The sequence below is a fragment of the Nilaparvata lugens genome, chromosome 9 (genome assembly GCF_014356525.2).
Source record: "Nilaparvata lugens isolate BPH chromosome 9, ASM1435652v1, whole genome shotgun sequence".
NCBI lineage: Eukaryota > Metazoa > Arthropoda > Insecta > Hemiptera > Delphacidae > Nilaparvata > Nilaparvata lugens.
In genome coordinates this window covers 43,131,395-43,152,953 of record NC_052512.1, presented here as the reverse complement: position 1 = coordinate 43,152,953, position 21,559 = coordinate 43,131,395, and the positions used below count along the sequence as shown (strand labels likewise).

Here is a 21,559-nt window from a genome sequence, read left to right as displayed (position 1 = left end):
AGAGATGATAAGGAAATGATACAGAGATGATACAAGGATGGTACAAAGATGATACAGAGATGGTGCAAAGATGATACAGAGATGATGCAAAGATGATACTGTGATGATACAAGGATGGTACAAAGATGATACAGAGATGGTGCAAAGATGATACAGAGATGGTGCAAAGATTATACAGAGATGATACAAGGATGGTACAAAGATGATACAGAGATGGTGCAAAGATGATACAGAGATGGTGCAAAGATTATACAGAGATGATACAAGGATGGTACAAAGATGATACAGAGATGGTGCAAAGATGATACAGAGATGGTGCAAAGATGATACAAGGATGGTACAAAGATGATACAGAGATGATAAGGAGATGATACAGAGATGATACAAGGATGGTACAAAGATGATACAGAGATGGTGCAAAGATGATACAGAGATGGTGCAAAGATGATACTGAGATGATACAAGGATGGTACAAAGATGATACAGAGATGATAAGGAGATGATACAGAGATGATACAAGGATGGTACAAAGATGATACAGAGATGGTGCAAAGATGATACAGAGATGGTGCAAAGATGATACTGAGATGATACAAGGATGGTACAAAGATGATACAGAGATGGTGCAAAGATGATACAGAGATGGTGCAAAGATGATACAGTGATGGTGCAAAGATGATACAGAGATGGTGCAAAGATGATACAAGGATGGTACAAAGATGATACAGAGATGATAAGGAGATGATACAGAGATGATACAAGGATGGTACAAAGATGATACAGAGATGGTGCAACGATGATACAGAGATGGTGCAAAGATTATACAGAGATGATACAAGGATGGTACAAAGATGATACAGAGATGGTGCAAAGATGATACAGAGATGGTGCAAAGATGATACAAGGATGGTACAAAGATGATACAGAGATGATAAGGAGATGATACAGAGATGATACAAGGATGGTACAAAGATGATACAGAGATGGTGCAAAGATGATACAGAGATGATACAAGGATGGTTCAAAGATGATACAAGGATGATACAAGAATGATACAAGATGAAACTTACGGTTTCCCCCCTGGTCTCGGCATGCTTATCCAACATCTGGAAAAGATTATTATTTACAGATTATTCTATTGGTTATAGTATATTTCGTACCTAGAGCAGAAAATTAGATTTTTCTGGCTCGAAATCGGTTTTCAAGTCCGAGGCCGTAGGCAGAGCACTAGAAAAGATTGAGAGCCAGAAAAACATTTTTCCCTACAGCTACCCTGAAAAGTGACCATTTGTGCACTGATTGCAGGCTGCAAAGAATCACTTTTCCGCACTAGTGCGCAAAGTGAGTACTTTGCGTACTCCAGATTTGCAACATGGCAACGCAAAATAGTTAGTAGGTTATATGGAGCAACAGTGCAGCAAAATCAAAATGAAGTTGGTAACAGTGACTGCTGTGGCTGCTATAGTGAGCAGAGGTGCAACCAAGCACAACGCGCTAATTATTAAGTAGATATTATAATGGAGGACAACGACAGCACAATGCCACCACAGCACACACCACACAGCTGCCCCCCGCCATTCAAACACTACTACATTATTCAGGCAATTTTACCCATAATTACCCACTTTTTATATTCAATGGTAACTGTAGGAGAAATTTAATGTGAAATACGTGCGCAAAGTTCATTTGCTGCACTCAAGAAACCATTCCGCCCTCGCCTACGGCTTGGGCGTAAACGTTTCTTTCGATGCAGCAAACTGTCACTTTGCGCACTAGTTGCACAAATAGCTATTGCCCGTGGTGCGAACGCTATTTTTCGCCACACACAAAAATAAACAATATATAATATGAGAATAGTTGTTTACTAAGCACTTCCGAAAGCAGAAGTGGAAGGTGATAGCTCTAGCAAATCTGAGGTAATCTGAATATCAGGAAATTGTCCAAGTATTTTTATTTTTTATTCTGATTTGTCTAAATAACCTAAAAGATGATGTTCAATTATGTGGGAGGTTGAGTTTATACTTTTTTATTCTTTCAAATGACAATAAGATGATATTATTATAAATGATCTAATTATTGAATAATGAGCACAAATAATGAAAAGTTGTTTTTTGATCAGCTGTTTTTTGATCACCTTTCTTAGTTCCATGTTAGCAGCTGGAAAGGGTACTCTTCCCGGCCTAGGCCGGAAAGAAACCTGTTCTGACGTCAGACGAGAGTCGTCTGCAAACAATGTCTTTCAGATCTACGTAGGGACTGGAAAACAGCTGCTTTCTGTGCAGTGTGGCGAAAAATACAGAATAGCAATATTGTATTCATATTCTAAAAATTTTAGCAAATTATTTCAGAGAGTAGGGAGCTTGGAAACACTCTGTATATTTACATTTCAAACAATTTTTCATCTATCATTTGTCCAATTTTGATATACAGAGGCCTAGTTGCACAAAAGGCCGGTTAAATTGTAACCGTGGTTAATTTCACGAGAACCAATCAGATGAGAAGGCGTTGATTGAAGGCGAGAGAAGGCGATAGGCGATTGAACAGAGAAGGCGTTCCTCTGATTGGTTCTCGTAGGATTGATCAAGATTAAAATTTAACCGGTTTTTGTGCTACCGGCACAGACTGACCCAAGAATGTTGTGAAATATTTACTGTATTATTAAACGAGAATCCAAATTAGATATTGTTAAGCTGCAATAGCACTAAAGTTATTAACAAAATGATGATAACGGAAAAAGTGTGAAATTTTTAGCTCAAAAATTTCTAGTTTAATTATTCAAAATTTAGACTTTTTGAATACGGTTATGTTACTGTTCTAGATTTTATTGATTCTAGACTCTAATAGTATCTATTTGATTCAAAATTTGCTTGTTCATCTGAGTATTGAATAGTGTAAATTGTAGGCCGAGGACTAGAAAAGATTGAGAGCCGGAAAAACATTTTTTCCCGTGGTGCGAACGCTATTTTTCGCCACACACAAAAATAAACAATATATAATATGAGAATAGTTGTTTACTAAGCACTTCCGAAAGCAGAAGTGGAAGGTGATAGCTCTAGCAAATCTGAGGTAATCTGGATATCAGGAAATTGTCCAAGTATTTTTATTTTTTATTCTGATTTGTCTAAATAGCCTAAAAGATGATGTTCAATTATGTGGGAGGTTGAGTTTATACTTTTTTATTCTTTCAAATGACAATAAGATGATATTATTATAAATGTTTTAATTATTGAAAAATGAACTCAAATAATGAATTTTTTTTTTGATCAGCTGTTTTAGCACACTTGAAATTCAGCGGCCGGAAAGTGTACTCTTTCTGGCCTAGGCCGGAATGAAACCTATTCTGACGTCAGACGAGAGTCGTCTGCAAACAATGTCTTTCAGATCTACGTAGGGACTGGAAAACAGCTGCTTTCTGTGCAGTGTGGCGAAAATTTCAAATTAAATGCTATAATTCACCCCGAAGACTTCTGCTACTGCAAATTTGACAACATGGAGAACAGCTGGATGGGAATTCTAATATTCAAAAATTATTATTTTGTCAGCCCGGGAAAAACAAAATAAAATTATAAATTTCCATCTGTAGAATTATCCTATTATATTAAGCAAGCAATTTCTGTATATCTGTTTATATTTTTATATTTTTGTATCTGGTTATCTGGCTATCTGGTTATGTATGTCTAAAGGTGCGTACAGACTTTCGCTCTGCTCCGCAACCGAACGTTTGAGCGATTGATGATCGACCGGGGAGCAACAGTGGTTCGACCAGGGAACGCGAGAAGATCTAACATCTTCCGTAACGTTCATGATGGGTGCGTGGGCGGAGCGACTGTGGTTCGATGGTGGTACGAGGGCGGTACGAGAGCGGTACAAGGGAGGAGCGTGCTCGGTGCGGGTTCGAGGCGCGTATATTTGTACGCAGCTCAACGGATCTCGAAAACGGCTCTAACGATTTTCACGAAATTTGGAACATAGTAGGTTTATGATATAAAAATTCGATTGCACTAGGTCTCATCCATGGGAAAACTCGCTGAAGGACATGAAAATGATAATAATTATTCATCCTCGAAAAACAGATGATAACTTCGTCGTCTGTTGATGATGGAAGTGAGTATACTCGAATCAATTCAAGTGGATAGCATATATAACCTATAATTCTTATTCATTCATAACTCTACCTTCATTGTATTATTATTCATCCCATCATCATCATCACCTAGACTTAAAATACTTCTAGAGAGTCGCCTTTGTAAAATAATAAATAAATAAATAGTGAGCGAGTGCATGTGTGTGGGACTGAGACAAAATTATGACTCAGCTGTTGAACTTTTGTAATCATTCAATCAGGTACTTAGTGCCGGTTGCACAAAAGCCGGGTTATTTTCAAACCTAATTAATTCCAGTAGAAGCAATCTTTTTGAAATGGTCTTCTCTGATTTGGTTCACGTGAAATCAACCAGGATTAAAATTTAACCAGCTTTTGTGCAACCGGGTCTTTGTGAGAGGAGACATTTTTGCATTCATATGGGAATTGATCTTAATTTATTGTGATTAGATAGAACATTTCTGTATGGACTAGAAATTATTATATACTATAGTTTCTTCTCGTAATAATTTTTTCATGCTTTTTACTCCAGAGCAAAACTCGGTCCACCGATATTTATATTATTAAAATTATAATATTATTATTTTTATGTGATTTCACATAAAAGTTGTTGCAATATAATATTAGTTATTAAATCAATCAATAATTCTATTTGAATCAACACAATATACATAGAAGAAATCAAAAAATACAAAAAATTACAATCAAAAATAAATTTATAATAAAATTCAAAACAGGCATCATGGCGGGGTGAGCTGAAAAGAAAAAGAGGAAGAAAAATACCTACAGTGAGGTCCACGTTATATTGGCAGTGGAGAAAGATAGGAGAACAACGTTGCTGAACCTCTGTCTTGTCAATGCCTTCTATAGATGGTAGCTGATACAGGTTTATTGATGTAATATTAACTGTTCATTCTATAGTGAGCTCCACGTTATAATAGCAGTTTAAATAGATACTTTTGTCGAGTGATAAATTATTGACCGAGCGAAGTGAGGTCTAAAATTCAAGTCGACGGTTTGGCATTTCTCTTAATGTTTATATGTTGCGCATTTACGGCGAAACGCGGTAATAGATTTTCATGGAATTCGACATGTAATTTTTTAATTGCGCGTCGACGTATATACAAGGTTTTTGGAAATTTTGCATTCCAAGAATAATATAAAAGGAAAAAGGAGCCTCCTTCATATGCCAATATTAGAGTAAAAATCAGACTATAGAATTATTCATCATAAATCAGCTAAAAAGTGATTACACAGATATGTGGAGAAGCCAGTCTATTGCTGTATTTCCATAAGATCTATAGTTTCAATCAGGTACTTGTGGATGAGAATACTGCGTGAGGTCTACTGTTCTTAGAACTACTGGTCATTTTACAGTTTTGCGTGATTGGTGAGTGTTGTTTTGTTATTTATTTTGATTTGTCAACAATCTAAATTATAACGTTTCTATTTCCAAATATTTGGACTGAAAAATGGACCTGAATTATTCAAGTGTATGGAACATAACCCAATTTTTGGACCATTTATATTGTATAAATTAAAATTTGGGGAAGAAACATATTTGGGCTGTGCCTGTTAGTCCTTCCCCAATCATTTTGAAGAATAACTCTGTTCTGTTCATCAATAAATAAAAAATCAGGTGTGGCGCACTCACACAACTTTCCTTGCCGTTATGAAAATTGATCAACTGACGCTAGTGTTCCCGCGCATATCAAATCTACTATTCTAAGATCTGAGCCAGCTTGTGACAGGACAATAACGCTGCAGACACACGAAGTCTGCTATCTCTTCATAGTGAATGATTCAATAGAATCAACAGTTGCCAATAGTTTGCAATTGAATAATCTCATTTTTTCGAATTTCGAGCTTATTTTCAATTTTAGGTGGAAATGTTACTGGACATTAATTGTAGAGATTTCAATGCACAATCTTTTCCACTCAATTTTTCTTGTTTAAATTGTATCTGAAGCCTGATAATTGGGAATCTGAAATCAAACTTTGCATTGATGGGGCGGAGCTCCTGGAATTTTCACAGATATGGGACTTGTGGCAGTCGATAGAACTTATCAATGACTATTTCAGGTATAAATTTGATCAAAATCGTTGGAGCCGTTTTCGAGAAGATCGTGAAAACCCTCTGTTTTTTGACAACATTTTCGCCATTTTAGCCGCCATCTTGAATTGCATTTGATCGAGACTGTTCGTGTCGGATTCTTATATTGTAAGGACCTTGAGTTCCAAATTCCAAGTCATTCCGTCAATTGGGAGATGAGATATCGTGTACACAGACGCACATACACACATACACATACAGATCAATACCCAAAAAACTTATTTTTATTTTCCTTGCCCTATTACCATAGGTAAGGAAAGTATTGCTTTCCAAAAAAAATTAAGGTACCCTAATTTAATGTTTTCTATACGTTTCAAGGTCCCTGAGTCCAAAAACATGATTTTTGGGTGTTGGTCTGTGTGTGTGTGTGTGTTGTGTGTGTGTGTGTGTGTGGGTGTGGTGTGTGTGTGTGTGTGGTGGTGTGTGTGTGTGGTGTGTGTGTGTGTGTGTGTGTGTGTGTGTGTGTGTGTGTGTGTCTGTGAACACGATAACTCCATTACTAATTAACCGATTGACTTGAAATTTTAAACTTAAGGTCCTCATACAATGAGGACCCGACAATAAGAAATTCAATAGAATTCAATTCAAGATGGCGGAAAAAATAGTGGATAATTACTAAAAAACCATGTTTCTCACGGTTTTCTCGAAAACGGCTCTAACGATTTTCTTCAAATTTATACCATGGATAGCTATTCATAAGCCCTATCAACTGACATGTGTCTCATCTCTGGAAAAATTGCAGGAGCTCCGTAATATTCTTGAGAAAAGTGGCGGATGATTACTAAAAAACCATGTTTTTCACGATTTTCTCAAAAATGACTTGACCGATTTTTTTCAAATTCATACCCTGTATAGTTATTTATCAGCTCTATCAACTGGCATGAGCCTCCTTTCTGGGAAACCAATGGGGGTTCCAACCCATCCTTGAGAAATGGACTTTGTAACCTCCTTCTCATGAGGTAGGTAGGTAGAGCAGTTCATAAATGAAACGTATAGAAAACTTGAAATTGGGGTACCTTAATCATTTTCGGAAAGCAATACTTTCCTTACCTATGGTAATAGGGCAAGGAAAGTGAAATGGACCTCACTAAAGGCCTTTATATCCTCTCAAATTTAGGCACTGTTAAATAATATTTGGAGAGAATCATTCAATGTTTTCAAGTATCAGAATATACTAAAAATATCATGAAATTTGAAATAAATGAGTACTTTACAGCTGCTCCTTGTTTTGAAGAGAGAGCGTATTCAGCAGATATGAAGACTATCAACAATATATTGATAACTCTCAGGAAATCCATGATTAACTAAACTAAACTTCAAACTAAACTTCAAATTAAACTACAAAACACTTCAAACACTGGAATAAACTGATTTTTTTTATTTATCTACCATAATTGACAATCTAACTTGAAGCCACAAAAAACATACACTTCCAAATCTTCTTATCAACCAATTTTTAAAATGATAAAATATTCCTCTGACAAACAAAAATGGCTGAAGCATTAATCTGTGACACCGAATAAAGAATCGCTAATTACTGTGTGTTAAAAATAGATTGAGGTCCACGTTATAATGGCAGTGTTTGATCAACATTGGTGTTGCTATCCTTGTCTATCATTCTACAAAGCAGATAGCGCTATCCTTTTCTACCTACACCATGTTGCCAGATTGGGTTACAATAACGTGGACTCTCAATTTAAATTACTTATAATTGGAAAATTTATTTATTCAACAAATAAATTAGATTTGATTATTGTAGACAAGATTGAACAGTTAATATTATAACGGTTTTTCAGATATCTTCTATGGAAGGCAATGGCAAGGCAGAGAATCGGCAACCCTGTTCACTATCTTTCTTCACTGCCATTAGAATGTGGAACTGAGTATAGTATATGGGACGTGACAGATTACAATTTGAGAAAGCCTTGAGAGTTAAATTGAATGATAATTTTTCGTCTTGACATTGAAAATGAGTTTTATTTCAATAGTGATAAATCGATAATATAATATTAATTCTATTGACAACATGATTTTGTCGATATTCTATTTAATTAACATTATTACTTTCCTCGCCATAGGTAAGGAAAGTATTGCTTTCCAAAAAAAATTAAGGAACCCTAATTTCAAGTTTTCTATACGTTTCAAGGTCCCCTGAGTCCATAAACATGATTTTTGGATGTTGGTATGTGTGTGTGTGTGAGTATATATATATATATATATATATATATGTGGTGTGTGTGTGGGTGTGTGGTGTGGTGTGTGTGTGTGTGTGTGTGTGTGTGTGTGTGTGTGTGTGTTGTGTGGGTGTGTGTGTGTGTGTGTGTGTGTTGTGTGTGTGGGTGTGGTTGTGTGTGTGTGTGTATGTGTGGATGTCTGTGAACACGATAACTCCATTCCTAATCAACCGATTGACTAAAATTTTAAACTCAAGGTCCTTATATCATGAGGATCCGACAATAAGAGATTCAATGAAATTGAATTCAAAATGGCGGAAAAAATGGCCGATGATTACCAAAAGACCATGTTTTCACGGTTTTCTCGAAAACGGCTCTTCAGATTTTCTTCAAATTTATACCATGGATAGCTATTTATAAGCCCTATCAACTGACATGAGTCTCATTTCTGGAAAATTGCAGGAGCTCCGAAATATTTTTGAGAAAAATGGCGGATAATTACTGAAAAACCATGTTTTTCACGATTTTCTCAAAAACGACTCAACCGATTCTTTTCAAATTCATACCCTGTATAGTTATTTATCAACTCCATCAACTGGCATGAGTCTCCTTTCTGGGAAACTAATGGGGGGTCCACCCCATCCTTGAGAAATGGACTTTGTAACCTCCTTCTCGTGCATGAGGTAGGTAGTTGGAGTTCATAAAAAGAACACATAGTCGTGATATTTCATCTGTAGAACAGCTGTTTTGACGACTTTTAAAAAAATCATCGAATTTCACAATTTACACAAAGGAAAAAGTACTCTGAAAACAATAATTATATACACACATATACAGTAGTCCGATCGTAGTTTCAAATAATTATTAAATAAAATAATAATTAAATTATGAACTGTTAAAAAATAATCTTAGATCGGTGGACTGGTCGTCAGTTTATTCCGAGGGTGATGTAAATAGAGCGTTTAATATTTTTCTTGATGTTCTAAACGATAATATTGATAAAGCTACTGAATTGTTGGAATGCAAAAATAATTACAAGCACACCATTCTGAAACCATGGATGACACAGTCGCTGTGTGAAAGGCAAAGATATAGGAATAAAATGTATAAAAAAGTTAAGAAACGAATAGGTGATTTAAGATTTCAGAATTATTTTAAACGCTATTGTGATCGATTAAAAAGAGATATGGATTATAGAAAAGAGCAATATTACTTGAATTTATTTAGTGTAAATAAAAATGATATAAAGAAACAATGGAAGACTATAAATGAGATATTAGAAAAAAAGTCAAAAAATAATAAAATTATAAAGATCAAAGCAGGGGTAAACCTAGTGTCATTTTGGAAGATGAAAATAAGATTGCAGAGGAATTTAATAGCTTTTTCGTTAGTGTTAGTGATCAGCTGAAACTTAAATTAGATCCGCCAGATGATGAGAAATAAAGAGTATAGGACTTTATTCAAATTGAAACGAGTGATGAATTCTTTCTATTTCTTTGAGACTACTGTTTCGGAAGTAGAAATGATTATAAATTCATTGGACTCGAAAAAATCTTCTGGGTTTGACAGAATATCTGCTTCTATTATTAAAGAGATTAGTAGTATAATTTCTCCAATACTTTCGTATTTGATTAATTTTAGTTTTATCATGGCATTTTTCCGGAATCACTAAAAGTTGCTGTTGTGATTCCTCTTTTTAAAAAAGGTGACATTTGTGATTTGAACAATTATAGACCGATATCATTACTTAGTGTTTTTGCAAAAATCTTTGAAAAGGCTATTAAAAAACGATGTATTGATTTCTTAAAAATAAAGGTTTTTTTCTCTGAAAAGCAATTTGGTGTTTGGAAGAAAAATCCACAGAAGATGCGTTATTGAATTTCTGTGCAGATTTATATCAGGGCTTAATAATAAATTGAGCGTGGGTGGTTTTTTTATAGATATAACCAAAGCTTTTGACACTGTGGATCACAGTTTGTTACTGAATGTAATGTGGTTTGCGGGCTCAGGGTTTTGCTTGGAATTTTTTAAAAGCTATTTGAATAACAGAGTCAATGTGTTAAAATAATTAATGATGTATTTAGCTCCTTCAAACCAATAAACTGTGGTGTTCCGCAAGGATCGGTCCTTGGACCTATTCTTTTTTTGATATTTATAAATAGTCTTAGTAGTGGACCCTTTAAAGGATCACTTACTAGTTTTGCGGATGATACTGCTTTATGTTACAACTCAAAATCTGCTTTGGAATTGCAAAAAAAGATGTTCAGTATGATCTTCAGTTATTAAAATTGTGGTTTTCTTTCAATAAATTATCCCTTAGTAATAAAACTAAGTTTATTCATTTCTCTTTAAAGGATAAAATTCTTGTATCAAACCTTTGTATTATAAATGTAATATTTGTTTAAAGTCTGATATTGCAATTTTATATGATTTGAATGTTATAGTTGTATGCTTATTGAGCAAGTTGATAAAATCAAATATTTAGGCCTTTTTATTGATAAAAATTGTAATGGAATGAGCATATTAACTCTATTAATAAATATATGTTATCTGCTATAAGAACATTCTACTACTTAAAGAATATTGCCATGTAAATGTATTAAGGTTGATCTATTTTTCCATTATTGAAAGTAAGCTACATATGGGATCACTTGTTGGGGAGGTATTTATTTCACAAATATCAATACACTTTTAGTTGCACAAAAGAAAATTATCAGAATAATGGCGCGTGTACCTAGAACGGAACATGCAATGGTTTTTTTTAAACAATTTCATATTTTGCCATTAAGATATTTATATGTCTTTAGAGTTTTAAGAATATTTTCATTAGAGGAGGAAATGTTCAAAGTAATGCTAGAGTTTACTCTAGTCGTTTGAGATTTCAAAATAAGGTCATTCTGTTGAAGGCTAATGTTGAAGCTTTTCGTAGGTTTTTTACTTTTTGTGCTTTAAAGTTTTATAATTATCTACCTTTCCATGTGTCCTCTAGTTTAAATTTAAGAATTTTCTCAAGGAATTGAAATCTGGTTGTTTTCACTAGAAGATGTTGAGTTTCTGTTTAGATAGTATAGTACTTTTATATTGTATTTTTGATATTATCATATTGCAGTGAATGATACATTATGAAGGGACAGTTTATCTCTTAGTACTCTTCAACAATATTTTTTCTCTTTATTATAAACATTTATCAAGTTTTTATATAATTTTAGCTAGGCTCTAAGCTACTCTTTCTTTATTTTCAGTGTGATGGTGCCTCAACACGTTTTTTCAAATGAGGTTACCTAACCACTTTATATTATTGTTTTGTAATGTTTTGTGTATTATTTATTATTGTAAATTGTAAAGTGTGTCAATAAATGAACTTGAACTTGAATTATGTTGCCGCCAATCGTCATTATGTTATTTCTCTAGATTATTGTCGTTTAAGATTGAGGCTCCCAGTTCAATGAGCAAGGAAAGTTGTGTGAGTGTACCACACCAGATTTGTTCAATAGTGATAAATCGATAATATAATATTCATTCTATTGACAACATGATTTTGTCGATATTCTATTTAATCAACATTAATTTCCATGATAAGATAATTCCCGAAGCTAGCCATGTCTAACAAAGGCTATTGTAGTTCTGTGAACAGTAGACCTCGCGCAGTTATAAACCACAGTCTCCTCTAATACTGTTTATCAGAGTAGATTCTGTCCTGTCCTGTCCTGTCGTGTCGGCGAGATATCGGTGTATAAACGACTAATGGCTGTTTGGGTTGTTGTATCGACAATGCTAATTATTTGATGTGAACAGCTATGCCACTATCATCAAAAGCTTACCGAGTTGAAAGCAGAGAAAAGTCGGGAGAAAATACTATGCTACTCCAGGCTATCAATTGCATGCCTCATTGCATGCAATCAATAGTTCATACAACAGCTGTGTTTTCACCAAGTTACATTGAGATATTGAATTGCATGCGTCATTGCAAGCAATTTATAATCTACTCGACAGTTGATTATGATGAATAATTCTATAGTCTGATTTTTACTCTAATATTGGCGTATGAAGGAGGCTCCTTTTCCTTTCATATTATCCTTGAAATGCAAAATTTTCAAAAACCTTGTATACATGTCGACGCGCAATTCAAAAAGGAACATATCTGTCAAATTTCATGAAAATCTATTACCGTGTTTGGCCGTAAATGCGCAACATACAAACATTTAAGCATTTAAACATTCAAACATTAAGAGAAATGCCAAACCGTCGACTTGAATCTTAGACCTCACTTCGCTCGGTCAATTATATGCCTGTGATGATACATGATTTACTGATTATTTTCTATGCTGATAGATCAGTAATTTCAGAGTTTCATATACGTCGACGCGTAAATGCGCAACATATAAACATAAAGAGAAATGCAAAACCGTCGACATGGATCTTAGACCTCACTTCGCTCGGTCAATTAATTGCATACAATGACGCATGCATCCAATAACTGGAAGAAACATAGAATATCTCTCGACCTTTCTCTGCTTTGAACTCGGGCTGACCTGTTGTCTTGTAGGATGCTTCTGATGTTAGCATTATTTTTTGATACATCAACCCCAACAGCCATTAGCCGTTTTCACACCGATATCTCGCCGACACGGCATACAGACAGGATTTACTCTGATGGACAGTATAAGAGGAGGCTGTGGTATATAAGTGCGCGAGGTCTACTGTTCACAGAACTACTAGTATAATAAAGGAAAGAATTTGCTTATAAACGTAGGAGATGAGAAATACACTAGTAGTTCTGTAAACAGTAGACATTGACCTGTTGTTATGATTTCTCAAAAATTAATAAATAAATTATCAATTTAAAATGTCTAGAAAAAATCCTAAATAAATATAGAGCTTTCTGTCCTATCGTACCGTGACGTGTCGTCCCGGAATGTGAGTGTGAGCGCTGTTATCAGGTCTGGCTGCAACTGTCTACAACGTTGATGGAAAGATACATTTTTAAGATGTTCGATGTTTTTGAATGGTTAGTATTATAGTCCACTATAGACGGCTGATTTATAATGAATAATTCTATAGTCTGATTTTTACGGTAATATTGGCGTATGAAGGAGGCTCCTTTTATATTATCCTTGAAATGCAAAATTTCCAAAAACCTTGTATATACGTCGACGCGCAATTAAAAAAAGATCATACCTGTCAAATTTCATGAAAATCTATTACCGCGTTTCGCAGTAAATGCGCAACATAAAAACATATAAACATATGGAACTAATTTAAATTTATTCAATAAAATAGGTCAAAGTAGTAGTGGATATTCTAAATTGGGATTTCAAGATTATAAACCCCAACAGTGGTTATATGGGTATGTATTTATGTCCAACACATCTCGAAAACTGCTCCAACGATTTTCACGAAATTTGAAACATAGTAGGTTTATGATATAAAAATTCGACTGCACTAGTTCTCATCCCTGGGAAAACTCGCTGAAGGACATGAAAAGGATAATTGATCCTTGGAAAAACAGATGATAATTTCGTCGTCTGTCGATAACAAAAGATGCGTGTGCCTGTGTGGGAGATCAGCTGTTAAATCAAACACGAGAAATATTATCTACAAATTTTTATAGACTCGATCAAAATAATCTGATTTGTTAACAAGACATGTTTTATCATACTAAATTAGAGTATATCATAATATTCAAAGTTATTTATTTTTATTTATTTATTTTATTTATTCACAATGCAAATGACACTAATGTAATAACATTGAAAGATAAAATAATAAGGTAGTCCTTGTGCTATTTTTCTTCCAAATTTATAGGTGACAATATAAAGTCCGAAATAAGGTTAGAATTTCACGTGTACAATTTTTATAAAATCATTAATCATTATTTTACAGTTTTAAGTGATTAGTGAGTGTTATTTTGTTATTCAATTTGGTTTGTAAACAATCTGAATTAGAACTTTTCTGTTTTCAAATATTTTGACTGAAAATTGGACCTGAATTTTAAGTGTTTATGTTTCATATAATCTCGTTTTCTGCTCCTTACAGTTCAATGAGCAAGGAAAGTTGTGTGAGTGTATGAATGTATTCATACCAGATTTTTTTTTATATCTGGCTATTTTTATATCTAGTTATTTATGTTTTACGGATCTCGAAAACGGCTCTAACGATTTTCACGAAATTTGGAACATGGTAGGTTCATGATATAAAGATTCGATTGCACTAGGTCTCATTCTTTGGAAAACTCGCTGAACGACATTAAAAGTATAATTATTCATCCTTGGTAAAACAGATGATAATTTCATCGTCTCTCGATAACAGAAGATGCGTGTGCCTGTGTGGAAGGGAGACAGAATTAATATTTCCAGCTGTGCAATCATAATCAATCAGCGAGAAATTTTATCTAGCTAGACAATTTGATCAACATAATATGATTTGTTGACATGACATGATAATCCTCCCAAACTAGAGTATACCATAATTTTCAAAGTTGATCATTATTTTACAGTTTTAAGTGATTAGTGAGTGTTATTTTGTTATTCAATTTGGTTTGTAAACAAACTGAATTAGAACTTTTCTGTTTTCAAATATTTTACTGAAAATTGGACCTGAATTTAAGTGTTTATGTTTCATATAATTTACTTTTTGGACCATTTTTAATGTATAAATCAAAATTCGGGGAAGAAAAAGTTTTGGGTTATTAATGCATTTTCAAGTGTAATAATAATTTGTGTCATCTTTCTGATCGACCGAGATACAACATTTTTAGTATAATGTATATTTGGACTGTAAATTTTTGTGATCTTTATAAAAGTGTTTTCATAACCTCATTTGGACTATTTTTATCAAAATTGGGAGAGGAACAGTTTTGGGTTTATCCTGTTGATTCTCTCTCAATCATTAATTTGATATTGTGATTAAGGAATGTAATAAATGAAAATGAAAATGAAAATATATTATTTGGATCTTTGAACATTTAATATTCTCAACTTTGAATCTTCAATTATCGAGTTCCTATTTTAGAACATGGACGTGCTTCTGCTAGTTTTGTACACCTGTGGTAACAAATGCAAATTTTGACCCAGAAAATATGACGCAGTTAGTTCGAATTGGATAAAAATTTCGCCAATTTTAGCCTATTAACGTGATACAACTTATTTTTCTTATTTTATCTTCAATTTTAATTTACAATTATTGGATTCTAGAACATTTTAGAACTTAAGCGTGCTTTTGTTGACCGAGCGAAGTGGGGTCTAAGATTTAAGTCGACGGTTTTGAATTTCTCTTTATGTTTAGTCTAAATTACGAGTTTGTCTTTCTTGAATAGTTCCAAATTTCTTAAATAACTCAATATTATTCGTTAAAAGTGGTAATTGAGTGGAATATTCCTAATTAATTTATCAATTTAAGCCATCTAAATTCAAAATTTATAGTTTTCATGTTTATTTTGGACCAAAATTTTATAAAAATTGTACAAGTGAGACTCTAACCTTATCTTGGACTTTGTCACCTATAAATTTGGAAGAAAAATAGCACAAGTACTAACTTATTTCAATGTTATTACATTAGTGTAAAATACCTGTCAAATTTCATGAAAATCTATTGCTGTGTTTCGCTGTAAATGCGGAACATAAATATAAACATAAAGAGAAATGCAAAACCGTCAACTTGAATCTTAAACCTCACTTCGCTCAGTCAATTAATTGCATGCGATAAGGAATGCAATTAATAACTCGAAGTAACATAGTATTTTCTGATGGAATTAAATAGAGAATGCATTTATTCAAATGCTAATTAATATATAATTATTATTTAACGAAAATCCTTTTCCCGGGCTGACAAATTAATAATTTAATAGTAACGCTCATCGAATTTCCATCTAGCTGTTTACCCTGTTGTCAATATTTGCAGTAGCAGAAGTCTTCGGGGTGATTTACAGCATTTATTTAGGATTTTCGTTAAATAATAATAATAGTATTTTCTCCCGACACGACAGGACACGACAGAATTTACTTACTCTAGAATTATTCTATTATTCGATAATTATTCTAATTATTATAGAATTATGGATTATATAGAATTATTCATCATAAATCAGCTGTCGAGTGGATTATAAATTGCATGCATTGACGCATGCAATTCAATATCTCAATATAACTTGGTGAAAAAACAGCTGTTGTGTGGACTATTAATTGCATGCAGTAAGGCATGCAATTTATAACTCGAAGTATCATAGTATTTTCTCCCGACTTTTCTCTGCTTTCAAATCGGTAAGCTTTTGATGATAGTAACATAATAGAGAAACAATAGCGTGAGTAGATATCCCATGGTATAGGGAATTTATGTCGCAACTTTTACTGTTATCTCAAGCCGATTACTGTCAATTATTGTCAATTTTTACTGTTTTGTTGGGGTGAGAGTGTATGAACGGCACAATATGAGAGACTACCACCGTCACACAGCTTCATGGGAAAGAAGTAAGTGAACTATCGGCTTGGGATAACAGTAAAAGTTGCGACATAAACGCCCTATACCATGGGATATCTACTTATGCTATCGTTTCTCTATGGTAACATATAGCAGTTTACATCAAATTATTAGCATTGTCGATACAACAACCCCAACAGCCATTAGTCGTTTATACACCGATATCTCGCCGACACGACAGGACAGGACAGAATTTACTTCGATGGACAGTATTAGAGGAGGCTGTGGTTTATAACTGCGCAAGGTCTACTGTTCACAGAACTACTAGTTAGTTTTGTACACCTACGATACTGAATTAAAATTTCAACCTAGAGAATTTGTTGCAGTTAGTTCGAATTGGATAAAAATAGTCGTCTATACACCGATTTCTCGCCGACACGACAGGACAGGACAGAATTTACTTCGATGGACAGTATTAGAGGAGGCTGTGGTTTATAACTGCGCAAGGTCTACTGTTCACAGAACTACTAGTTAGTTTTGTACACCTACGATACTGAATTGAAATTTCAACCTAGAGAATTTGTTGCAGTTAGTTCGATTGGATAAAAATAGTCGTCTATACACCGATTTCTCGCCGACACGACAGGACAGGACAGAATTTACTCCGATGGACAGTATTAGAGGAGGCTGTGGTTTATAACTGCGCAAGGTCTACTGTTCACAGAACTACTAGTTAGTTTTGTACACCTACGATACTGAATTGAAATTTCAACCTAGAGAATTTGTTGCAGTTAGTTCGAATTGGATAAAAATAGTCGTCTATACACCGATTTCTCGCCGACACGACAGGACAGGACAGAATTTACTTCGATGGACAGTATTAGAGGAGGCTGTGGTTTATAACTGCGCAAGGTCTACTGTTCACAGAACTACTAGTTAGTTTTGTACACCTACGATACTGAATTGAAATTTCAACCTAGAGAATTTGTTGCAGTTAGTTCGAATTGGATAAAAATAGTCGTCTATACACCGATTTCTCGCCGACACGACAGGACAGACAGAATTTACTTCGATGGACAGTATTAGAGGAGGCTGTGGTTTATAACTGCGCAAGGTCTACTGTTCACAGAACTACTAGTTAGTTTTGTACACCTACGATACTAAATTAGAATTTCAACCTAGAGAATTTGTTGCAGTTAGTTCGAATTGGATAAAAATAGTCGTCTATACACCGATTTCTCGCCGACACGACAGGACAGGACAGAATTTACTCTGATGGACAGTATTAGAGGAGGCTGTGGTTTATAACTGCACGAGGTCTACTGTTCACAGAACTACTAGTTAGTTTTGTACATCTACGATACTAAATTAGAATTTCAACCTAGAGAATTTGTTGCAGTTAGTTCGAATTGGATAAAAATAGTCGTCTATACACCGATTTCTCGCCGACACGACAGGACAGGACAGAATTTACTTCGATGGATAGTATTAGAGGAGGCTGTGGTTTATAACTGCGCGAGTTCTACTGTTCACAGAACTACTAGTTAGTTTTGTACACCTACGATACTGAATTAAAATTTCAACCTAGAGAATTTGTTGCAGTTAGTTCGAATTGGATAAAAATAGTCGTCTATACACCGATTCTCGCCGACACGACAGGACAGGACAGAATTTACTCTGATGGACAGTATTAGAGGAGGCTGTGTTTATAACTGCGCAAGGTCTACTGTTCACAGAACTACTAGTTAGTTTTGTACATCTACGATACTAAATTAGAATTTCAACCTAGAGAATTGTTGCAGTTAGTTCGAATTTGATAAAAATAGTCGTCTATACACCGATTCTCGCCGACACGACAGGACAGGACAGATTTACTTCGATGGACAGTATTAGAGGAGGCTGTGGTTTATAACTGCACGAGGTCTACTGTTCACAGAACTACTAGTTAGTTTTGTACACCTACGATACTGAATTAAAATTTCACCTAGAGAATTTGTTGCAGTTAGTTCGAATTGGATAAAAATAGTCGTCTATACACCGATTTCTCGCCGACACGACAGGACAGGACAGAATTTACTTCGATGGACAGTATTAGAGGAGGCTGTGGTTTATAACTGCGCAAGGTCTACTGTTCACAGAACTACTAGTTAGTTTTGTACACCTACGATACTGAATTAAAATTTCAACCTAGAGAATTTGTTGCAGTTAGTTCGAATTGGATAAAAATAGTCGTCTATACACCGATTTCTTGCCGACACGACAGGACAGGACAGAATTTACTCTGATGGACAGTATTAGAGAAGGCTGTGGTTTATAACTGCGCGAGTTCTACTGTTCACAGAACTACTAGTTAGTTTTTTACACCTGCGATACTAAATTAAAATTTCAACCTAGAGAATTTGTTGCAGTTAGTCCGAATTGGATAAAAATAGTCGTCTATACACCGATTTCTCGCCGACACGACAGGACAGGACAGAATTTACTTCGATGGATAGTATTAGAGGAGGCTGTGGTTTATTACTGCGCGAGATCTACTGTTCACAGAACTACTAGTTAGTTTTGTACACCTACGGTACTGAATTAAAATTTCAACCTAGAGAATTTGTTGCAGTTAGTTCGAATTGGATAAAAAATTCGCCAAATTCAGTGATAAATTGACATAATGATACTTATTTTTGACAAATTCAGCCTATTGACTTGATAGAACTTATTTTTCTCATTTCATTTTCTATTTTAATTTACAATTATTGGTTTCCAATTTTAGTATATGAACGTGCCTTCGCAACTTTTGTACACCTGCTGTACTAAATGTAAATTTTGACCTAGAAAATTTATGTCGCAGTATTTTTATATACTCTATATGAAATGAAGTATATAAAATTTTATATACGTAAATTTATTTATATATTGATACATACAATATCATTCTCAACTATAGAGATGTCCACGTTATAATGGCAGTGTTTGATTAGCAATGGTATTGCTATCCTTGTCTATCATTCAACAAAGCGGATAGCGCTATCTCTCTCTCTCTATGTCCAAAGCTCCGCCAATTTATGTAGATGCATAACAATATAATATCTATAGTTATTATATTACAAATTACTTTTTCATATCATATACAGTTCAATAATTATTCTCTTAGTCTATATTATGTAAATTCATCTATAATTTTGTTGTATTGTAAGCTATTGTATATAAGTGTATAAGCCAGTATATTGTAATCTACATAAATAAAGTACTCAATCAATCAATCAATCAATCGCCTTGCCCTGTTGGCAGATCGGCTTTCAACAATGTAGAATTAATAATTAACTAACAAAGTATTTAATCTCAATTATGAAAATTCATTAAGAAATTATTGAAAAATATAATTCCTTGCTTAATAGAATTTAATTGATTGTTTTAAACAAGAATGAACAGTTAATATTACATCAATAAACCTGTATCAGCTGCCTGTTAAATAGTATAAAAGCATCTGATAGGAAGCTACAGCAAGACAATGAGGTCTACATTATGTTGCCAATGTTTGGAAGTGTTTTATCGAATTATTGTCTTATGCATCAAGCTTAGATGATACTGTATCATATTCTGTTGATACTGTATCATATGTGGTGATTCTTGTATCATCTTCCCATAGTGAGGTCCACGCTATAATGGCAGTATTTGATTAACATTGGTGTTGCTATCCTTGTCTATCTGCAGACAAAGCAGATAGCGATATCCTTTCTCATCGCAGTTAGTCATGTGGAAATACTAGTAGCTCTGTGAACAGTAGACCTCACGCAGTATTCTCATCCCCAAGTACCTGATTCAAACTATAGACCTTATGGAAATACAGCAATAGACTGGCTTCTCCACACATCTGTGTAATCACTTGTCAGCTGATTTATGATGAATAATTCTATAGTCTGATTTTTACTCTAATATTGGCGTATGAAGGAGGCTCCTTCCTCCTCTTATACTGTTAGTTCTGTGAACAGTAGACCTCACGCAGTATTCTCATCCACAAGTACGTGATATAAACTATTGACCTTATGGAAATACAGCAATAGACTGACTTCTGCACACAACTGTGTAATCACTTAGCTGATTTATGATGAATAATTCTATAGTCTGATTATTACTCTAATATTGGCGTATGAAGGAGGCTCCTTTTTCCTTTTATATTATCCTTGAAATGCAAAATTTTCAAAAACCTTGTATATACGTCGACGCGCAATTAAAAAAGGAACATACCTGTCAAATTTCATGTAAATCTATTACCGCGTTTCGCCGTAAATGCGCAACATATAAACATTCAAACATTTAAACATCAAGAGAAATGCCAAACCGTCGACTTGAATCTTAGACCTCACTTCGCTCGGTCAATAATGGCAGTATTTGATTAACATTGGTGTTGCTATCCTTGTCTATCATTCGACAAAACAGATAACGCCATCCTTTCTCATTGCAGTTAGTCATGTGGAAATATAACTAATCTACATTTCTTTATTGAATCATTGAATAATATTCTCAACTTGAAATATAAATTTAACTATTCTTGACAATGATGAAAAAGGAAGGCAGCTCAATCTTTTCCATTTGAAATTATTTGCTTAAATTGTATCTGAAGGCTGATAATTTGGAATCAAACTCTACCCAGATGGGGTGGAGCTCCTGAAATTTTTAAAGATATGAGACTTGTGGCAGATGATAGAGCTTATCAATTACTATTTTTGGTTTAAATTTAATCGTTTTTGAGAAAATCGCGAA

The 21,559-nt window shown here is 34.2% G+C and overlaps 1 protein-coding gene across 1 annotated transcript in view; it reads right to left on the bottom strand.

The window, feature by feature from the left end:
• Positions 1-7,665, bottom strand: part of LOC111050398 — a 124,425-nt gene extending 116,760 nt beyond the window's left edge. The window contains exons 1-2 of the mRNA XM_039435915.1: positions 7,430-7,665; positions 1,071-1,106 (exon numbers count right to left, since the gene is read on the bottom strand). The gene's annotated coding sequence lies outside the window, so the exon portion shown is untranslated. The remainder of the gene's footprint in view (positions 1-1,070; positions 1,107-7,429) is intronic.
• Between the last annotated feature and the right edge of the window lie 13,894 nt (positions 7,666-21,559).